Here is a 19,035-nt window from a genome sequence, read left to right as displayed (position 1 = left end):
GAAGATAGTAGAGCTAAGCGAGGATCAAGCTCACGATATCCACCTTTTAACAAATTTACTAAGCTATAAATCCTACTCCATGCGAAAGATGGAATATATACAGTATGAACTTCTTGAAAATTATTGTTTCATCCCTTTGATCTTTCACGTACTACACTGGGCCCTGCAATATTTTATAGCACTTCGTGTCTACAACTTGTCTATTTGTAACCTTAAATGTTTATTCATATATATTACAATATAAAAGTACAATAACTGCGAAGGTTCTTTTAAATTGAAAAAAAAAAATCGAAAACGTAAAATAGAAACTTTTTGTTATTTTTGAAAATCCTTAAAACAACAAAAAGTATATGTATCGCGTGCTCCGGACATTCGTACTGCGAACACGCTCACATATTTACATCAATAAATACCATAATGAAATAATTGTGCCTTTAAGCCGTTGGGCCAACGTTCAGCAGAGGGCTGGCATAATGACCGATATTTATATGTTTGCCACAAGACCGTGGCAATGCCTATCGTATGCCACTCACCACTTGCTGTTAACATTTGTGTGCGTGACCAAAGATATTTGGGCTTTTGCAACATTTCTGCAGCGCTGCCAGCTCCCCTTCTTTCTAAGTTTTGTTTTTTATTGTATATATTTATATTTTTTGTTGCCTCACCGATTTATTTTCCATTAGTGTGTAGGGACAGGGTGTAGGTTTAGTGCCGACGGGCAACGAAGGAGGGGCAGCAGCAGCAGTGAGTGCTCAAGGACGTTCGCAAAGTGGTTGCTTTGGTGTGCAAGGCAGAGCAACAGTGCTTATGGCTGCAGCAATGCAATCGGCTGCGCAGCACGCAACGTTGCACAGGAACGTATATACATACAAACATATGTATATATATCTGCTATATAGAAATCTGCGGGGTCTCTGTTAATTTTAATGCGCGTTGCTATGCATTTGCACAACCACCCATGTATATGCACTTGTACATGCCTCATCGTTTTTTAGTTCGTCCGCTGTAAGCCCTTAGACCTATGTAGGTCTGTTGATTGTTGCTTTTGTTGCAATTCTATTTTCGTCGCTGCTATTTGACATTGCGACTACAATTCTATTGCCATTGCCAAAGCATCCGAAGAAGCGGGACAGAACAAGACAGCTACAACTCATATGAAATGTTTTGCACACACTCTCTCTTTCCCACTTGCTTTTGCTCTGGCGTTTTTAGTTCACTTCTGTTAGCTTTGTGCATTTTCTTATGCGCAGGACGCGAATGGTGCAAAGCGGAGACCCGGAAAATGCCACGTGTGCAGCTAGCTGCAGCCACCAACGGCGCGCTGCATTGTATAGAACATGCGCTCCACCTCCCCTTTCGTTCAGAAGCATATGGCGCCTGCAGCCGAGCATAAGTAGGTCACATGGTTGCAAAACGAGCAAAGCTGCAAGCGCCAAATGCGAATGTGGTGCCAAGTGTAATGCGACAAAATGTGTCTATGCAAAATGTCCAACGAAGTGTGTGTGAGTGTATATGAGTGCCACCAAATGTGCCACCGATTGCAGTTACACACTTTGCATCGCGCTTGAAATACGAGTTCTTGGCTGCTGGTCAACATAAATTTTTCCAATACTGCTTCGATGCCTTTAGGCTTTGTTGGTATAGTTGCGTGTTGCATGATTTGCAACCTTTATACACTTGCAGCATGCATTTAAAGCTTCGTCTTGACCACAAAGCGGCAGCATATCTTATTTACGCACAACTCTCTTTGTGTATGAGGCGCTCTTCTCTCCCTCCAAAAGCCGATTTTTGGTTTTCTGCTTTCTTTGCGTTCACGCTATAGCTGCAGTGCAGCACACATGTGCGCTAGGGCACTTGCCATGTTCCGTTTGCAGCACTTCACATGTGCTAATGCATTCATTCGGACGCATATGTCAGTATGTAGCCGTACGCTGAGTACATGTGCGCGCTAGCTGTGGTTTTGCGCAGTGCGGATTTTGATCCTTGAAAACTGCAACGCGCACGCACACACACACCTGCTCATAAAGAATAAATTACGCCTCTGAAGGTCTTCTGTGCTTACATTCACATGCTCTATTTGTACATTTGGCGTTTGTGTGCCCGTTGCAGCTTCTTTCCGTTCGTCAGTCCATATTTGTAAGCGCTTGCTTGCTATTTTCAATATGACAGCGTTGTTCCGTCAGCGTGCGGTAACGTAGCTGGGAAGAAGAAGAAGCCGAAGCTGACATGGTGAAGTGGATTTTCGGCATACGACATACTTTCGCAAATTGTGGCATACATACACAAGGATATCAATTGCCTGTGATTTAGTGCGCATTTGGCAAAAAATCACTCATACGCCACGGCGGCACTAAGGAAAAGCATTGATACGTATACGTCCTGTTGGCCTAAATAGCGCCTTTTTGAATATTTAAATACAAAAGTTTCGCAGTTGATGCAAGTAGATAAGCGTATGCGCCTGTTATATCGCACTGATGATTTATGAATTAAATTTTAGGTCATGGAGGCTTATAGTAACTTTTCATAGATATAATTTTATGCATAGTCGAATGGTCAGTTTTGACTTGTTTTCAGACTTTGCAACGAGTAGAAAGCTTTGAAAAAGGTGAACATAAAATTTCAATTGCCAGTTGTGCTCTTTTTCAATCATATGGTCATTTGTTCTTCATTTCCGTATTTATTTCGTTTTAACTTCATTACGCTTAACCTAGCATATATAAATATTCAACATTCATAATTAAGCTATTTCCCCACAATTGCATTATCTGTATACCTCGATATGCAAACTCTACTTTTTCCATTGAAAGTAGTTATATGTTTATATATAATATTAATGCGCTTTAAGTTGCAATTTGCGTGATAAAGTTATTTAATTGCACTTTAATTTAACCTTCGTAGCTGGAGCTAAGTCTAATGTTCATATTAACGGATAATTACTGCTCATAGCTATAAAGTTTCATAATTATTTCATATCGTTATTGCAACGAAACCACTTCTCTAAATTAGTTTCCAGCAAATATGTTCATATAAAAATATGATTGTTTTTTTTTTTAATAAAACAATAAGTAGTAATTATAAAAAACATTCTTTTAATAGTAAAAATAAAATAGCTTACTTATTTGTTTTATTGTATTTTTTATTTTTCTGCTTTTTTCGGATGGAAATTTTAGTCTATTAGAAAATTAGTTTTTTTTCTCCTTTAATAAAGCTATAATTTTGTTAAAAAAAAGTAACAAAGACATTTGGTCCATTTTGCTCAATTTACATAGCTACGAGGTATGTTTAAAGGAAAAAGTAAATTTTAATTTTTCGCGTGCTGTGTACATTCGATTACCGATATTTTGTTTTTGTTATAGTCGGACACAAATGTTTATCATGTGTTTGCATTAGGAGACAATTTCGATAAGTAGTTTGTTTTTGACAACACAAAAGGTTAGTCACGTTTTTGTATGCTCTGGGATTTTTGAGTTTTGAACAAAAATAACCAAATAAAATGTATTAAATATTGCGTTAAAAATAGAATAAAGTGCAACAAGGCACTTGAAATGTTGACTGTGGCATTCGGTGAGTCCATTTTGTCTCAAAAACGTGTTTATAAGTGGTACAAGCGCTTTACAGAAAGCCAAGAAGATGTTGATGACGATGAGCATCGTGGTGGTGCAACCACGTCAAAAAGCGAAGAAAACATCGAAACAGTAAAAAAAATTGTTCTTGAAAATCGTCGAATCACTATTAGGAAAGTTGCAGAAAATGTTGGCATATCAATCGGCACTTGCTATTCCGAAATTGCTAAATTTTGAGCTAAAGCAATGTCGCATTAGTATCGCTCAGGAGTTGATTTTTTTTTATCAAAAACAAAACCATAATCATGCCTCAACCACCGTATTCACCAGATTGGGCTCCCTATTACTTTTTTCTATTCCCAAAACTGAAGAAACCAATGAAAGGAAAGCGTTTTGCCACAAGATCTAGTCAGAATCGAAGAAATAGCTGATGGCCATACCGAAAAGCGCATTTCTGAAGTACTTTGAGGGTTGGAAAAAGCATTGGCACAAGTGTTTTATATCCGAGAAGGATTTCTTTGAAGGGGACAAAAATGATATTGATGAATTAATAAGTACTTTTCAAAAAAATTCAAAATTCACACTTGCAAATCTTTAGTTCCATTATATTTTTGTTAAGCAGGTTTCTGAAGATAAAAATAACCAGTAATAATTCTTATACAAAAATGTAAATTGTGGTTTCCACTCTATCTTCAAAAAAATAATATAAATATTTATATTTATTTATTAAAGCCAACTTTTGCCATACACATGCAAAACAACTTCTGAGCAAGCTTCCCAAATAAATGAAGTTTTTGTGTGATTTAAAATTGACTTCCTACCATTTTGTTTTCTTGTGTTTGTGTTATTTTCAAGCTCAATTAATAAAGCTGTTTAGAAGTGTTTATTTCTATTTCTCTTTAGTAAGTAGCGTTTTAGCTAAGACGCATTTAAGCGTCTCAAATGATTAGCTACAAAGGTTTCACGATATTCATTTAAAACTAAGCGGCATTGAGTGGCTGTCAGGTTTTTTCAAAGCTCTCAGCAACTCTAACAATATTTTAATACACAATTACGTCTCTGTGTTGACGCACACGCAAACAGCTGTAGCACGCTCGCTGAGAATTGCGTTAAAATTAATAGTAATAAGCTGTTTACATACATACTAAGTATATATACATATTTAGATTAAGAGTATGAACATAGGTATAATCAAATACCTACGTAAATACATACGTGTATGTGTGTACAAGTTGGACTGGCAAAAGCAAAAGCACTCAGTAAATCGTTCTTAGCTTACGTCATACACACGTCTACGCTGTGCTCTGCTGCTAAATATTTGGATGTGGAATAATATGCAATAGACGAATAGCGCAAAGAGCAAGTTAGAGATGGAGCAGTAGCGCGGAAGAATTTCTAAGTCGACGAAGCAGCGTGAAAAAGGCGCGCATGAAATACAAAAGTAAACAGATAATGAAACGAGAAAAAAGCGCGCTTTGGTAGGAGAGTAGTGGTGCCCGAGGGAAGGGAGCTTACAAAATGTGAGGGTCGGAGTTGTGTTTCCTTAGGCATATTTGCCTACACTGTATAAGGTGTGTGTGTTGTGTGATTTAGTGCCGTTGGTGTGTACTTTTTGACTGCGTGTCACAATCTTGTCAAAATCGTAAAAGCGCACAACCACAACATGGTAAACTTGATACTCACTACTACTGGTCACACACGCACACTTACACACATCCATAATATTTGCATATTTGAATGTGGAAAAATATTGTAGATAAGAGTGTCGAAATCATCGGACGCGAGATATTGATTGCTTGGAAGATGTTGAATAATTAGTTTTTAATTTAATTTGTGTCAGTGCTTTTGTACCTCATTTATATAAAAATTATTTGATATATTATATAATTATTTATTTTATTTATGCCTGTTGGCAAATTTTTGTCGTTATATGTAATAGTTGAATTTAATTTGATTTAATTAAATTTTTTTTTAAATATTAAACAATTTAATTTAATTTTAATAGATCAACAAAAGTTTTTTTTTTTAGTTTTAATATATTCTAATATTTTAATAATTTTTCTGTCGGTTAATTACAGTAAATCAATATTTAATTTTTTACTATTCATTTTAATTGTGATTTAAAATTTGTTTGTTGGCATTTTATTTTTTCTTAATTTTATTTTAATGCTAATTATAACCTTAATTTTAGTTTTGATTTAGATTTAAATTTAGATTTTTTAACTTAATATTTCTCTTTTTCTTGAATTTTTATTTTATACCACCCCTCTGCCAGTATCATAATTTCTACTTCGACGACGGCTGTTATTGTTGCGTTTTCTACCTGTTTCCTACTGTTTATCTCCCGTTTTTGCAAACAATATTCGACATTCTCCCAGAATTCTTCAACGTGGCATTTTTCCACTGTCCCTTCCCTCATTCATATGGTTGTTCTGGTGGTAGTCACGCTTTTTTGTTTATGTTTTGGCAACTAAAATTTGACGTGCGCACATATGTATGTATGTAACAAAATATTTTCCAATTAAAATTCTATTACTGCTTCCACTTATTAACTTGTTGTTGCTTTGTTAGTTCTGCCCTCAGGCATTTACTACTCAGCAGTAATAGCGCGGCAACGGGGCAGCAGTAGCGTGTAGCAGCAACTCTACAAAGTGTATACAGTGACAACAATTTGCATATATTGGCACATACAACAACAAGCCTAACATATACATACGCATACACACATATATACCTTAATATATGTGAGTACGTTGTACGAGTGTTGATTGTGGCTTCATCGGCAATCGGCACTGGCCAGCCGACCTGGCTCGCTGACTGATTGCCTACATGCTTAGCTGACTGCTTCGCTGGCTAGTTAGCTAGTCAGCTACATCACTATATACAACTGTTTGTATACGTGTGTGCATATACTGATACATTTGCGTTGGTATGTGTGCGCGTAGCTGGCTGGCAGACTGACTCTCCAACTCTTTGGGCCTTTTCGGCAGTTCGGCGTTTTTAGTGCGATTCCAACGTTTCACATCGCTTGTTGTTCATAATCGTTGTCGTCGTCGTCGTCGTCTTCTTCGTCGTCGTATCCGTCACTGTTGCCGTCGCTTGCGTTTTGCGTCCGCATCCGGTCCACGTTATCATCAAACAGTAAAGCAGAAAAAACACCACAACAACTCGAGAAGAAGCGAAAAGTATGCCAAAGTGTTCGAATAAATAGGTTCAAGTGTATTTTGAAATTTCATAAAAGTGCTGAGCTGTGTTATATTAAATGAAATCGCTTATATTATATTATGAGTAATTTAAATGAAGTGACAATGGATTTAGAAGCGAAACTGTTGTGGGCATAATTATTATGTTGAAGTTTAACAGGTTTAGAGTGGATTTCAGTGACATTAATTTTATTATATTGATGACCACAGAAGTTTGCAGTAAAAACAATGAAATCAAATCTAAAAATAATATTCCAGTTAATAATTAACACAACGTTACACAACTTAAATGAAATCAAATAAAATATTGAAAAGTAAATGCTATGAAAGCTAATTAAAAACAAAAAAAAAATATAATAAATTTCCTGAAATCGCACTCATGTTATAAATTGATGACAAAATCAACTTTTGAGTTCTCTTGCTTCTTGTCCTTCGCTTCCCTTTGGTAGAATATCTTAAAAATTCGCTTATATTTCGGCACAAACGCCAAATTGTGCTCATCAACATATTAAACATATTATACATATTAAATTAATTTTTTTTCGATTTTATTCCACAAGACTTTTCTTCAATTTGCCGCTTGTTTTTATGGCTAACCGTCGCAGTACTTTTTACACTTTTTATTCGTGCGCTGCCTTCTTCGTTTCGCTTTCGTTTTCACTTTTGTCTGCTACTTCTGAAAATCATATTTCTGCACTCGTTTTATTTTCGTGCCCATATTCGTTTTCCTAGCTATCTAGGTTTAGCACTTGTCTCATGGCGAAACTTTTGGCAGCCAACGGTAAAACTGCACACACTATATATGTATGCTTATAGTAGAGGGTACATCTCCCTACTTGACGCCCACTTGTCGCCCTTAAATGCTGACTACTCGCCATTCGCTGCATAGTTTCGTATCACCCTCGTCCGACTATTTTAAAATAATTCGTGCTTTTTACTGCTCAAATATCGCATGCGATTTAACCTTGAAAGCTGTCGCACAGTGGGCACAAAGCACGTGAGTTTTCCTTGTTTTTCTCTCTTCTTATTCGCTTCCCTTGTTTCTTTCGCATTTATATGCGCTAATTTCGTGCCGCTTGTGCGTCCACCACATAAATAATTCATGCAATCGCCACTTCTATATATTGTACATATACCATATAGTGGCGAGCATTGTTGCTAACTTATTATATGATTCGATTTGGAATTTTTCTCAAACTATGTATAAAACTTCTTCAATTGGTTGCTTGGCATTTGAATTTGACTTATTAACACATATGCGTCATTTACATGCTGGTCAAACAGGCTCTCTGATATCTTTTGTGTACATTCTTGTAGCGCCTCTTTCAGCACCCTCGCCGCTTCACTAGTTACAACAACATACGTACAGATGTGTACATATTTCACGCTGTTAAATATTTATGGGTTTTCCTTTGTCAAACGCCCCGTAGCGCTCTTCTGATATGCGCCCAAGTACTCTTGTTAGCAACCTGTCTAATTGCATAGACTTGTAGGGAAATGTGTAGCCTGCTTTTCAGCGCCACACGCTTGTGCACTAATGATGAGCGCTTTGTTGGCTGCAGGTGTCAAGGTTAGATGTTGATAGTTTGCTTCTGACTTAAGGACTGCAATCACTATATACTTCGATATGTACTTGTGTGTGTTTGTGTGTGTTGTAATTACACAATCTCAAGCTTTAATTGCTTGTATGTGCTTAGGGGGTGTCCATTATATTTTTCTGACATATTTGCGGCAAAAATAAAATGGGTATTGCTAGTTTTGTTAGTTTCCAATTGGCCTTATGTAAAGGCTTAGCTTTTGGGAAATTGTTGAGTGCACTAAACAACAGAATAAAACATAAGAAATGCAATTGAAATTGTTTATTTATGAACTACTTTTTTATCTAGTGTCAGCAATGATATTTTTCCTGAAGTAATATTTTAATTAAACTATGGTTTTAAGAGTTTTAAGAATTGTTGTTTGCATTTTACAATAATGGATTCATAATATCACAAATGTTGTTATTTTGGAAGCAATTTCAAGGCTAGAAATCTGCGTGGTACTATAAAAATATTAATCGGGCATTTTTCGCTTGTGAACAGGGTTAAAGTTTTTTATTTTGTAATACCGAAAATTTCTTATCCCAAAACCATATTGAAAAATAAGAAAAATGTTAATACCATATTTTTCGCGCACAGAGTCATTATATTCAATACTCTTGAACATTGGTCAGCAAACTCACACTTTCAAACGATTTATATTTTAACAATTTTAAATTTTTATTCCCAAATATTTTTTGATTAAATATTGTAAATCTAACTTTTAATCAATAAATTTTTAATTAAAAAATTTACAACCCTGCTTGTGGTACTACATTTCTGAACTTTTCACGTATGTAGCTTTATATTTCACTTCTTCAAAACTTCTAATCTTAAAAATTAATTCAATTCCTCGGCCAAACAGACATTATATACACATACTATCGATTGAATCGCTGCATTTTTTAAAAAATGATGTTTTTGAATAAGTGCCGCACAGATATCAAAATAATAAATTACACGTAATAAAATACTTGATTTAAATGAAGTTTCGATTGTTCTTCTCTCCTCTCATCTCTATATTACTATTGTCAGCAAAGGGAAATTGTAAAAATGCGAAAATTATTGTCTCCTAAGTATAAGCATACAAAGCATACATACATATGTATATACGATCACAGCAATTGTTCATAAGTGAATCTATGTATATATATGTAATATATAAGTACATAAATATGCATTGACTCACACATATACGCTAGTGATAATCAAAAGCGCAAATAATGCTTATGTATGTCTAAATACTTGAGAATTTGCCACAACTTCAACGGAAAACGATAAGTGAGCACTCTAAACTCATCAATATGGGGACTAAAACGAGTTGCGTTTGCAAAAAAGTATTATAATTTTATCTTGAAGACGGAAATACTTTGTGGGCAAATAATTAGCACAGAAAATCGATAAAAAAAAAAGTTTTTTATATATAAGTATACCAACGATGGAAAGCGATGGTAAAATTCATGATTTTTAAATTTTTTTTTTACAATTCACAATTCAATTGAATACAAAAGTATCGGCGACTATTGGCTTATAAGCAATTAGTGTATATGCAGAGTTGCGTTTTGTATGTAGATAAGCGCTGTAGCCAAAAATATGAATACGTATGTATGTTTGCATGTGTAGTAGAAGATGCTAATCAGAGCGCACTAAGTCACAGCTCACATGTTTGGTTATTTATTCGGTTATTCGGTTATTGTTGTCAAGCAACGGGCGCTGTGTTCTATTACGACACGCTAACTATAATATAAATATCTTGCTTTTGCATAAATGTGTGCCATCGCATGTGTGTGTTTGTGCTTTTAGTGCCATAATACTTCCCTGAGCTATCTTAGTTGTTTTTTTATGTCTTTATATCTTTATTTCTTTGCTTTTATTTTTATTAGCTTGATATCGCTAAGATATCTGTAATATTTGTTTCTAAAAAATTCCTTTTAGTAGAAATCAAATACTGCGTACCTTAAAAGTGGGCAGGTGCATCGATATATTTAATATGCTAATATCGCGAGATTTTGTGTGCAGTTTCATGCTTATTGCCATTAAATATATGTACTTCGCATGCACCCACATATGTATTTATATCGCACAAGCCATGCTATGTAAGTTACCGTTATATTGTGTTTCTTTTCGCTTGAATTTATTTTCCACTCCAATGTATTTTAATATAATTCTCTTTTTTGATTTGCCTTTTAACGTTGTTTTTGTTGCAATATAAGAAGTAATTTAAAATGATTTGTTGTTCGCTTTTCAAAATGAATTTAGTTCAATGTCAGCGGCGTTGCAGCGGCGCCGCACAGCATACAGCATACTCATATGCATTCTCATACATAAAAGTGTGCTTGCATGTATGTAGGTAGAACGCCAGCACAGTGTCACAAACTGCTTTTGAATTATTAGTTTGCATTTGTTTGGGTCAGTGGAAGCAGAAAAGGAAAAAACATGAAAATAAAAACGAAAAACATGTCAGAGGTGTGACTATGAATGAATTTCGCATGCAGTACTATAGATATTCCTATGCGTGTCGCATAAATAGGTTATGAAAAACATAAATTTAAATATAAGTCACAAATGAAAAGAAAACTCCGTCAGTCAGGTATTTTAGGCAGTCGGTCTAACAAATTGGGTCAACTAAACCGAATGCGGCACATAAGTCACTCGTGCGTATATATATGTATGTATCTATAATAGCATATACTGACGTCATACAATACGAAAATGTGCTAGGTTGATGTATCTCTCCTTGGCTAATTATTTGAAATGGGTACACTTTTTCGACTATTATGTGATATTTGATCGTACTTTTCCTTGAAAAGCTTTAGCAACAAAATACTAAAAATAATCTGGAATATAGGTAAAGAAATTTGAAAGTTGAATAAAAGTAATACAACCGAAACTTTGTGATCCAAGCATTGTTGTGTTGAATTCGAATTGGGTTCGAAAAGCTTTTATTTACTATTAACATTGATCATTTATATACAAGTACGTATATACTTTATAGGGTCTCCGACGTTTAACTCTGTTCAACTGAAACTTTACATAGCGATTAAGGTTGATACTTTTTTCCAAACTCTGCTCTTTTGACAATTTAAATGTCGTAACTCAGCATGATTCCGCAATCAACACAGCAAGTGAAATCCACTCAAACCCAAAGCCAACTCCACGAAGCTCAACAGAGCGTTGCCCTAAATGTGTCGGAAATTGTGTTCGAAATTATCTCAATTTTTCGTATCCACTGTATATTAAATAAAAGTCAGCCTATAAACGCTATTTATAGATACAAATGTCTGAACATTTCAAAACAACAACAAATGCACGACACCTTTCACGCACATAACGCACAACTCAATCCAATTTATTTTTTGTCAACCAAAGACACTCTCGCATTGCGGTCACTGCGTGTTTGGCGAAAATTTGCATCACTTTGCGTAGACGGACACTCTTGACAGCCTTATCGTCAACGTCATCACGCTTGTGCAGTTAGTTAAAGCCCTCGCTCATCTGTCGCCGCGGTGCGTCTGCCTTAACCTGCTTTTGTGGTAACGCCGTCATCGTCTTTGCTTGAATTTAGTATTAATATTTGCCTTTTCGTTTTGTTCTTCAATTTATTTATGCAAAAAATTAAGTTTTACGCAGCGTCACTTTGTTGTTGCCGGCTATTAATAGCCGTTTATGTAAACGCGTCTCAGCTTAGTGGCGTGTGTGCTTTTGTTTTTACTTTTGCAGTGCGCCTGTGTTCATTATGTTTAGTTGCTAGATTAGTTGATTGCATAATCACAAGATGAAAGGCGCAAAAGCGCAGAGTTGCGCCCAATTACAAAATTTTAACACACGCACATACACATACATGCACGCAGCAATAAAAATTTATGAATTGCTATAAATCAGCGCACAATGAAGAGTAGGCGATTGTATCACATCATTTTGTGCCCGTTGTACGCTGATTTACTGTAAACGATGTACAGTTGCAAATTGCAAATATTTTTGAATATTTTTTGTAATTTTTAACAATCATGTTTTTATATGTTTTGAACTGTTTCTTAATTCTTAAAATTCACCATCAACAAATTAACTACTATTTTTAAGTATTTCAATACTTTTAAGTTTCCCAAAATGCATTAAACAATCGAATGATGATCTTTTACATGACTTAATAGTTTTCCAGCGTATTAACTGTTTTTTATACCCTGAACAGTGTGTATCAAGTTTGCCACACAGTCCGTAACACACAGAAAGTAATGTCCCATTATTAAACATTATTAAATATATAATAAATAGTCAGCGTGTTAAGCTGAGCCGATTAAGCCATGTCCGTCAGTCTGTCTGTCCCTCAATTTTTGAGATATCGATCTGTCGCTTTGTTTTTAAGAAGCTGTTCTTATGTCGGAACTGCCGATATTGGACCTCTATATGATAAAGCTGTCAAAAAAACTGGTCGACCAAACTCAAATACTTGTTTAAACAACTTTTTTATTTGACAAGATATCTTCACTTCATCTGCATGAGTTATTGTCGAAGACAACGCTACACTCCACTCTGAATATATACTTAAGGACGGACCACTATAACATATAGCTGACATTCAAATTAACCGATTAAAATTAAGTTCGTATATGGAAACTGTTTTTATTGATGAAGGCTTTTATAGCTTCGGTGCAACCGAAATTCACATTTTTTTTGTTATTTTACTTTTTTGCGCTTTTTAACTCGCTGTTTTTTTTTTTCGTTCCGCACCACAGTGCACAGCGTTGTGTATATTTTTACAACCGTATCAAATAGCTGGCTAATTTACTCAGCAGCGCTTCTCCACAACACGCTCGCGTCGCTACGTTTCCGTACATATGCATACATGTGTACATATATGTGTTTTCTAGTTCTTTGTTTAAATTTTCAGTTTTTTTTTCGACATTTACGCCACAGACTGCGGTCTGAGTTCACTTGTTTCTTTTGTTGCTGCCTAATTGTGTACCAAGGCAATTACCAAGGTTTCATTTGCGTTCAACTAGTAATTATACTACCGTTGCACATATCCATACAGACATATATATTTTGTTTATGAGCACAAGCATACATATTATATTATATATAGAAGTATTTAGACTGACCACTTTGTTTATGTATACATTTACATGATTGGGTCTAAAATTTTGTAATAACAAAACTGTCCGAAATTTTGTCTATTAAATCGCCATACACATAAAAATGAGAAATTATATTGTAATAAACGCATAAAAATTTACAAACACACATATGTATGTACAAAAGCGCTAAGCAAGCGGAAAAATTGAAATTTGAACATGAGAAAAAAATAATAAAAATGGAAAATGAACTAAACTAATTAGAATATAACGCTAAAGTGTACAAATAAAATAACAAATAACTCTATTAGTCGCCATTTAGTTGAATTTCAGCTTTTCTCTTGGCAAAAAATTAGTTTATTTCACTTTCGTTGCTCTCTAATTCGCTGTGACCTAGAAATTATGAACACACTGCACTAACTGTAACATAAATAGATAATTAACTCCAGAGTACTTTAATTAACGGTTTCGTGCACTCAAGCGCATAAAACATTTCATGCTTTTGGATTTCGATCTCAACGCTCGTTGCACCAATGCAACGCGCCGCTCCCCCAGCCAGCGCACACTGCGTATGAACAACATTTTTCCCACTTCATTTAGTGGGAATTGCCGCTTTGGCGTCGTAAACTGTGATTTATGCTTTCGTGTCACCTGTACACCCACACACAATGTGCCGAATATTTGTAAGCGTGTGATTTAAATTTGAATTTTATTAACTTAAACAAAAAATCATAAATTCACAATTCAATGGCGTCGTCATTAATGAGCTCATGCGGGTATATATATAAATATTATATTATACATATTTATTGTGTATTCAAGGCAAAGATGCTGTTGGCGGCCACTGAAATGAATTTCATAGTGTTATAAATATTTCTAGTTGTTGTTAATAAATTATCTAATCGCTGAATATCAATTTCAAGTATAAAACATAAAAGCACGCAAACATAAACATAAATGCGTGTATTCATGTAGCTGATTCGCTGATCTCACACAGCGCGATCTTGACACTGTCCAAAACGCTGCCGCTGCCTTTGCTGCATTACAAATACACACATCTACACACATAGACTCAAATGTTTGCCATGAGTTTTCTATGCGCAATTCCTTTTTTTTTTATTGGAAGGTAGAGACAACTTAATGCGTTTCAATGGAATTTTTTGGAGGGGGAGGGGGGGTGTGTGTGTGTCTGTGCTTAAGTTAAAGATAAATTTGAATTGAGATTTTGTTGTAAGATATCAAGTGACAATATAAGAGGTGTTAAAAAGTTATTCAATGAAATTTTAATAAAAAAAACAATGGTGTGAATGATAAAGAAGAAATCAAAAATTACAAATAAAATGAGCATTAACAATAAAAAATGTATGTAGTTCAAAAAACGATTTTCAACTAAATTGGTTTGATAAAATAATAGGTTCAGCTTTTAAATAATTTATAAAAAAAAACGAACACACACATAGGAGTTTTTATTAATCAATAGAGATTACAGGAGCTAGTGATTTGAAATCGACCCTCACAACAGAAAATCTTTTGTAGATATGTCGGAAAAAACTTTAATGACTGAATAGCTTACCAAAATTTTGTACGAAACTATTCGTTGTTGTAATATCACGGCAAGCTAGAGTAATATTATTTTGAAAAATGTTGCCTACATTTCGGCGCGCCTAAAATTTTTAGTTAATTTTTTCGTAGAAAAAGACAACATACAATAATTTCAATAGAACACAATTTTGGGCCACAAAAAGCCACTTTAATATAAAATGATTTCTTTCATTCACTTTTTGGAAAATCAACGCACTGAGCTTTTAAAAGTGTGGAAAAGCGAATTTTAATATTCGAAATACTTTCTACTTAGTCTAGATTAACTTTGTTGATCGTCCTCTTAACTTCTGTTATGGTTCGGAATTAAATATTTTTTTGTTGAAGACTTATGATTTCTACAAAAGTTATTCAAAAAAGTAAGTTTGCTACTTTTAACTCACTGTGCGTACGTGCTAACTTTATTTCCATTTTATAATTTCGTGACGACTGCAATTATTTTATAAATATTCTCAATACATATTCATAACGGCGTATATGTACTCATGTATGTATACATGTTACGTTCTTTGCAATTTTGGTATTTCAATTAACTGTTCTGTTGTTATATCTTTACAATGTTTTTACTGTTTTTGCTTTTTTCTCCTCATTTCATTTATTATTCAACACTATTGTGTCTGACTGTGTACTGGTACTTGTCAAATAAGTTTACGTGCGGCGCTGTGGTTAGATAAATTAAAAACGAAAAACGCAAAGCAGATAACCAGCAAAAAATAGAATTGCTGGCGTGCAAATATAGCGAGCTGGCGAGTTGGCACACTAATTGACTGGCTGACTAACTGGCTGACAGGCTGACAAGCGCATTTGAATGGCTTTGCGTTGATCGTGACTCGCTTGATCGTCTGGCTGGCTATAACGCAATATGTGTTGCTGTTGTTGTTCGATTAACTGGTTGGATGTTTTCCATATTCTGTGCTTTTATTACCAAATATTTCACTCAATTCGTTTTGAATTTATTTTAATTTTATTTCAATTTTGTTTTTGTTTTTGTGTTTGTGTTTGGTTCCTCGCTTTGTTGCTCCGGCAGCTGCTCACCGACATGTGGATTTTTGGTACGCGGCTCAAGTAGCTGGGTGCTGCTGACTGGTGAGGTAATACCGGCCGAAGCTGGCGGAGCGCTGCGCTTGGGAAAACAAGTGCGAGTGCGAACCGCAGCGTTTGTCTTTGCTTTGGCGCCTTTTTGTTGTCATGTACATACAAGTATGTACCATATATGTATACCATGTGTGGCGTATTTGACATTTTGTTCGAGTCCGCGCTTTATGCTTTATTTAACGAACATTCTTTATGGTGCGCGCGCACGCGTAAATGTTTGTGTGTGTGTGCTTTTGCAACCTTTGTAGTATTTTTGCTTTGTGTGCGTGTGCGTGTCTGTGCATGTGTGAAGCACCTTCTTTATTGCTACTCTCCGCTCACCGCTCTTTCCTTTGCTACTTCACTTGAACACCACACATTATCGCCAACAAAGTCAACCAACTCGGTTTTGTGAGGTTCGCTGCTCGTTTCGAAGCTGTAAGCTGAGCGCAGTGCTTGTTGGCGTGGCTTAGCATTTGTCAGTCAACAATTGAAGTAGTTGTGGCGCGAAGTAGAGCTCAAGTGACAATTTCATATGCGCATTTGGAGCATAAGCAACGCAACAACAATACACTATACGTATAGTTACGAGCAACCGCAGTTGCTTGAGTGTGCGCGACATTGAAGTAAGGCGACCTTGACTTTAAAGTGATTACTCGCCGTCACAAAGCGCGGAAAAAAGTCTCACATTTTATTATTTTCGATACAAAATTAATCGGATTGGAATTAGTGATTGGTGGGCTGCTTTACAGGTTTTTTTTATTGATTGTGTTGGGAGGAAAATCATTTTTAAGATTTTGCAATTTGTTTATACTTTCAAAATGGCGCTAAGAAATAAAGCGCGTGCACACAAATATCATCGAATACTTCATTATCATCTTTTAAGTGCCTCTAAAAAGATTTCCGTGCCAAAGTGAAGCAATTTGATATTCAAAAAGCAAAAATCCTCGTTTAAATAACATTGAAAATATATAATGAAGACATATCTACATATACACATACAACTACGCACATGCATACTATTATTGTAGATTTGAGCGCTATTGAAAGATAATTATACATATACATATAAACAAAAGCATAATTTATATATTTTTTATTTATTTAAAACTCCAAAATGCTCCAACGTAAGACATACAAATTTATTATGTACAAAATTTCACGCATTCAACTAAGTACATACATATTTTGGATTTTCATAAAATATTTGACAATTTTCCGCTGGCCGAGTGTTTTAATTACATGCAGCTTTTTGCTTTCATACAGAATTGTATGTGTATGTATTGTAAATGTGTTTGTATTTTTTTCTAACCCACTTTGAGTTTGATTTATAATTAGCATGCACTGAGTGGAAATAAATTAAAGCAATAATAATAATTTCTTTTAATTGTAACATAAACACACAAACACTCGCAAAAGCTGTAAATATGGTATAATATTATTTAAATACTGGACAGCTGCTATTAATAAGCTGTGACATTCATGCTACAGTTAATCGGCAAAGAAAAAACGAATATTATAATAATTGCAGCGAAAGCTATAATCACATACCATATACAAACATACAGCAAATTATAGTTAACTTACACGATATGAAATAGGCGATAACAAACTCGTGCATTTGAGAATTATATATCATATTAAAAAATTTTAAATTATATATTTGAAAAATATGTGGCTAAAAACATGCCTGGTTTCGATAATTTAACTTTATCAGAATAATGTTTTCAAAAAATCAGTGTAGTTCGTTAAAAAAAAAATATATATGTATATATAAAAAATAAAAATAATAACGATGTAGTTGGAGTAAAAAAAAGATATAACAATATTATTAAAAAAATAATATTAATGAATTTTTAATATTTTAAATTCAAGGCTATAAAAATCAAAATATTCGTTTTTCTGTATGTATGTAATACAGTGTCGAAATAAAAAAAAAAGAAATTAATGCATATTTTTTATGCATGTATGCGTATTAACTTTTGCCTTATCAGCATTAAAAAAATTCTTAGTGTATAAAGCTTAGAGTTGGGAGAGTTATCAGTTGTTGTGGTTGCATGTAGCGTTCGTTTGCTTGGATATAAATAAATAAAAGAGCCAATTATGGCAATTACAAAATAATGGTTTATAAGGTACATTATATTATTATGAATAAAATAAATATAATATTTTTATTAAATACAAATACAAAAAGAAAACATCAAAGTTGATTCCATCCTAAATATTTATGTGCATAGTTAAAAATAACCGCACAGATATCACGAAATTGAAATATGTGTTACTATAATAAAAAATATAATAATAGCAATGAATAAAAAACTGAAGAATAAAACTACTGAAATAAAATATTAGTTAAATTGAAATATGAAGATATTTTACAAACATAATCAATTTATCGGAAAAATCAGAAATAACAGCGTAAAAAGAGTTAAAATTAGAGAATGTTGATTTATATAAATCAAAGGTGTATAAAATAATACAATAAAAAATACTAAATAGTTATAACGATAAATATACATAAAATTATAATAAAATCAATATATAAATAAATAATATATATTATAAGAAAATGATATTATAAGAAAAAGTTTATAAAATGAATGTGTTATCTTTTCTTATTTATTAATATTATTAAATTTTTCATTTTTATTTATTTTCATATTATTTTATTTCATAATTTTAATTAATTTTTCATTTTTGAAAATTCTAAACGTAAGTAATAACTAATATATAATATCAAATTAAAACCACATGCATGGTATGTTTATAAACAAATATATATAAAAAAAAATTAAGAAATAAAAAATAAATTAAAATTAAAATTAGGAAAATATTGATATGTATACATAAATGAAATAAAATAAAAAAAGGAAAATTTCAGAATTAAAAAATGTATACATAAATGAAATGAAATAAAATAATTTTAAATATATTCGTATGTCGAAAA

At 33.7% G+C, this 19,035-nt stretch overlaps 1 protein-coding gene across 19 annotated transcripts in view; it reads left to right on the top strand.

Moving 5' to 3' along the window:
* The window catches only part of ps (RNA-binding protein Nova-1-like protein passilla), a 90,993-nt gene that overhangs the window by 47,860 nt on the left and 24,098 nt on the right, over nt 1-19,035 (top strand). For 3 of the 19 annotated variants that reach the window (XM_070105793.1, XM_070105786.1, XM_070105788.1), the window contains exon 1: nt 6,553-6,748. The exons of 15 other annotated variants lie outside the window; for them this stretch is intronic. The gene's annotated coding sequence lies outside the window, so the exon portion shown is untranslated. Of the gene's footprint in view, nt 1-6,552; nt 6,775-19,035 lie in introns of those variants that run through there. One more of the 19 variants, XM_070105790.1, reaches the window with a different exon arrangement.

This window comes from Bactrocera oleae, chromosome 2 (assembly GCF_042242935.1).
Source record: "Bactrocera oleae isolate idBacOlea1 chromosome 2, idBacOlea1, whole genome shotgun sequence".
Lineage (NCBI taxonomy): Eukaryota > Metazoa > Arthropoda > Insecta > Diptera > Tephritidae > Bactrocera > Bactrocera oleae.
Note: the sequence above shows the minus strand (reverse complement) of the source record. Positions and strands in the feature narration are given on the sequence as shown.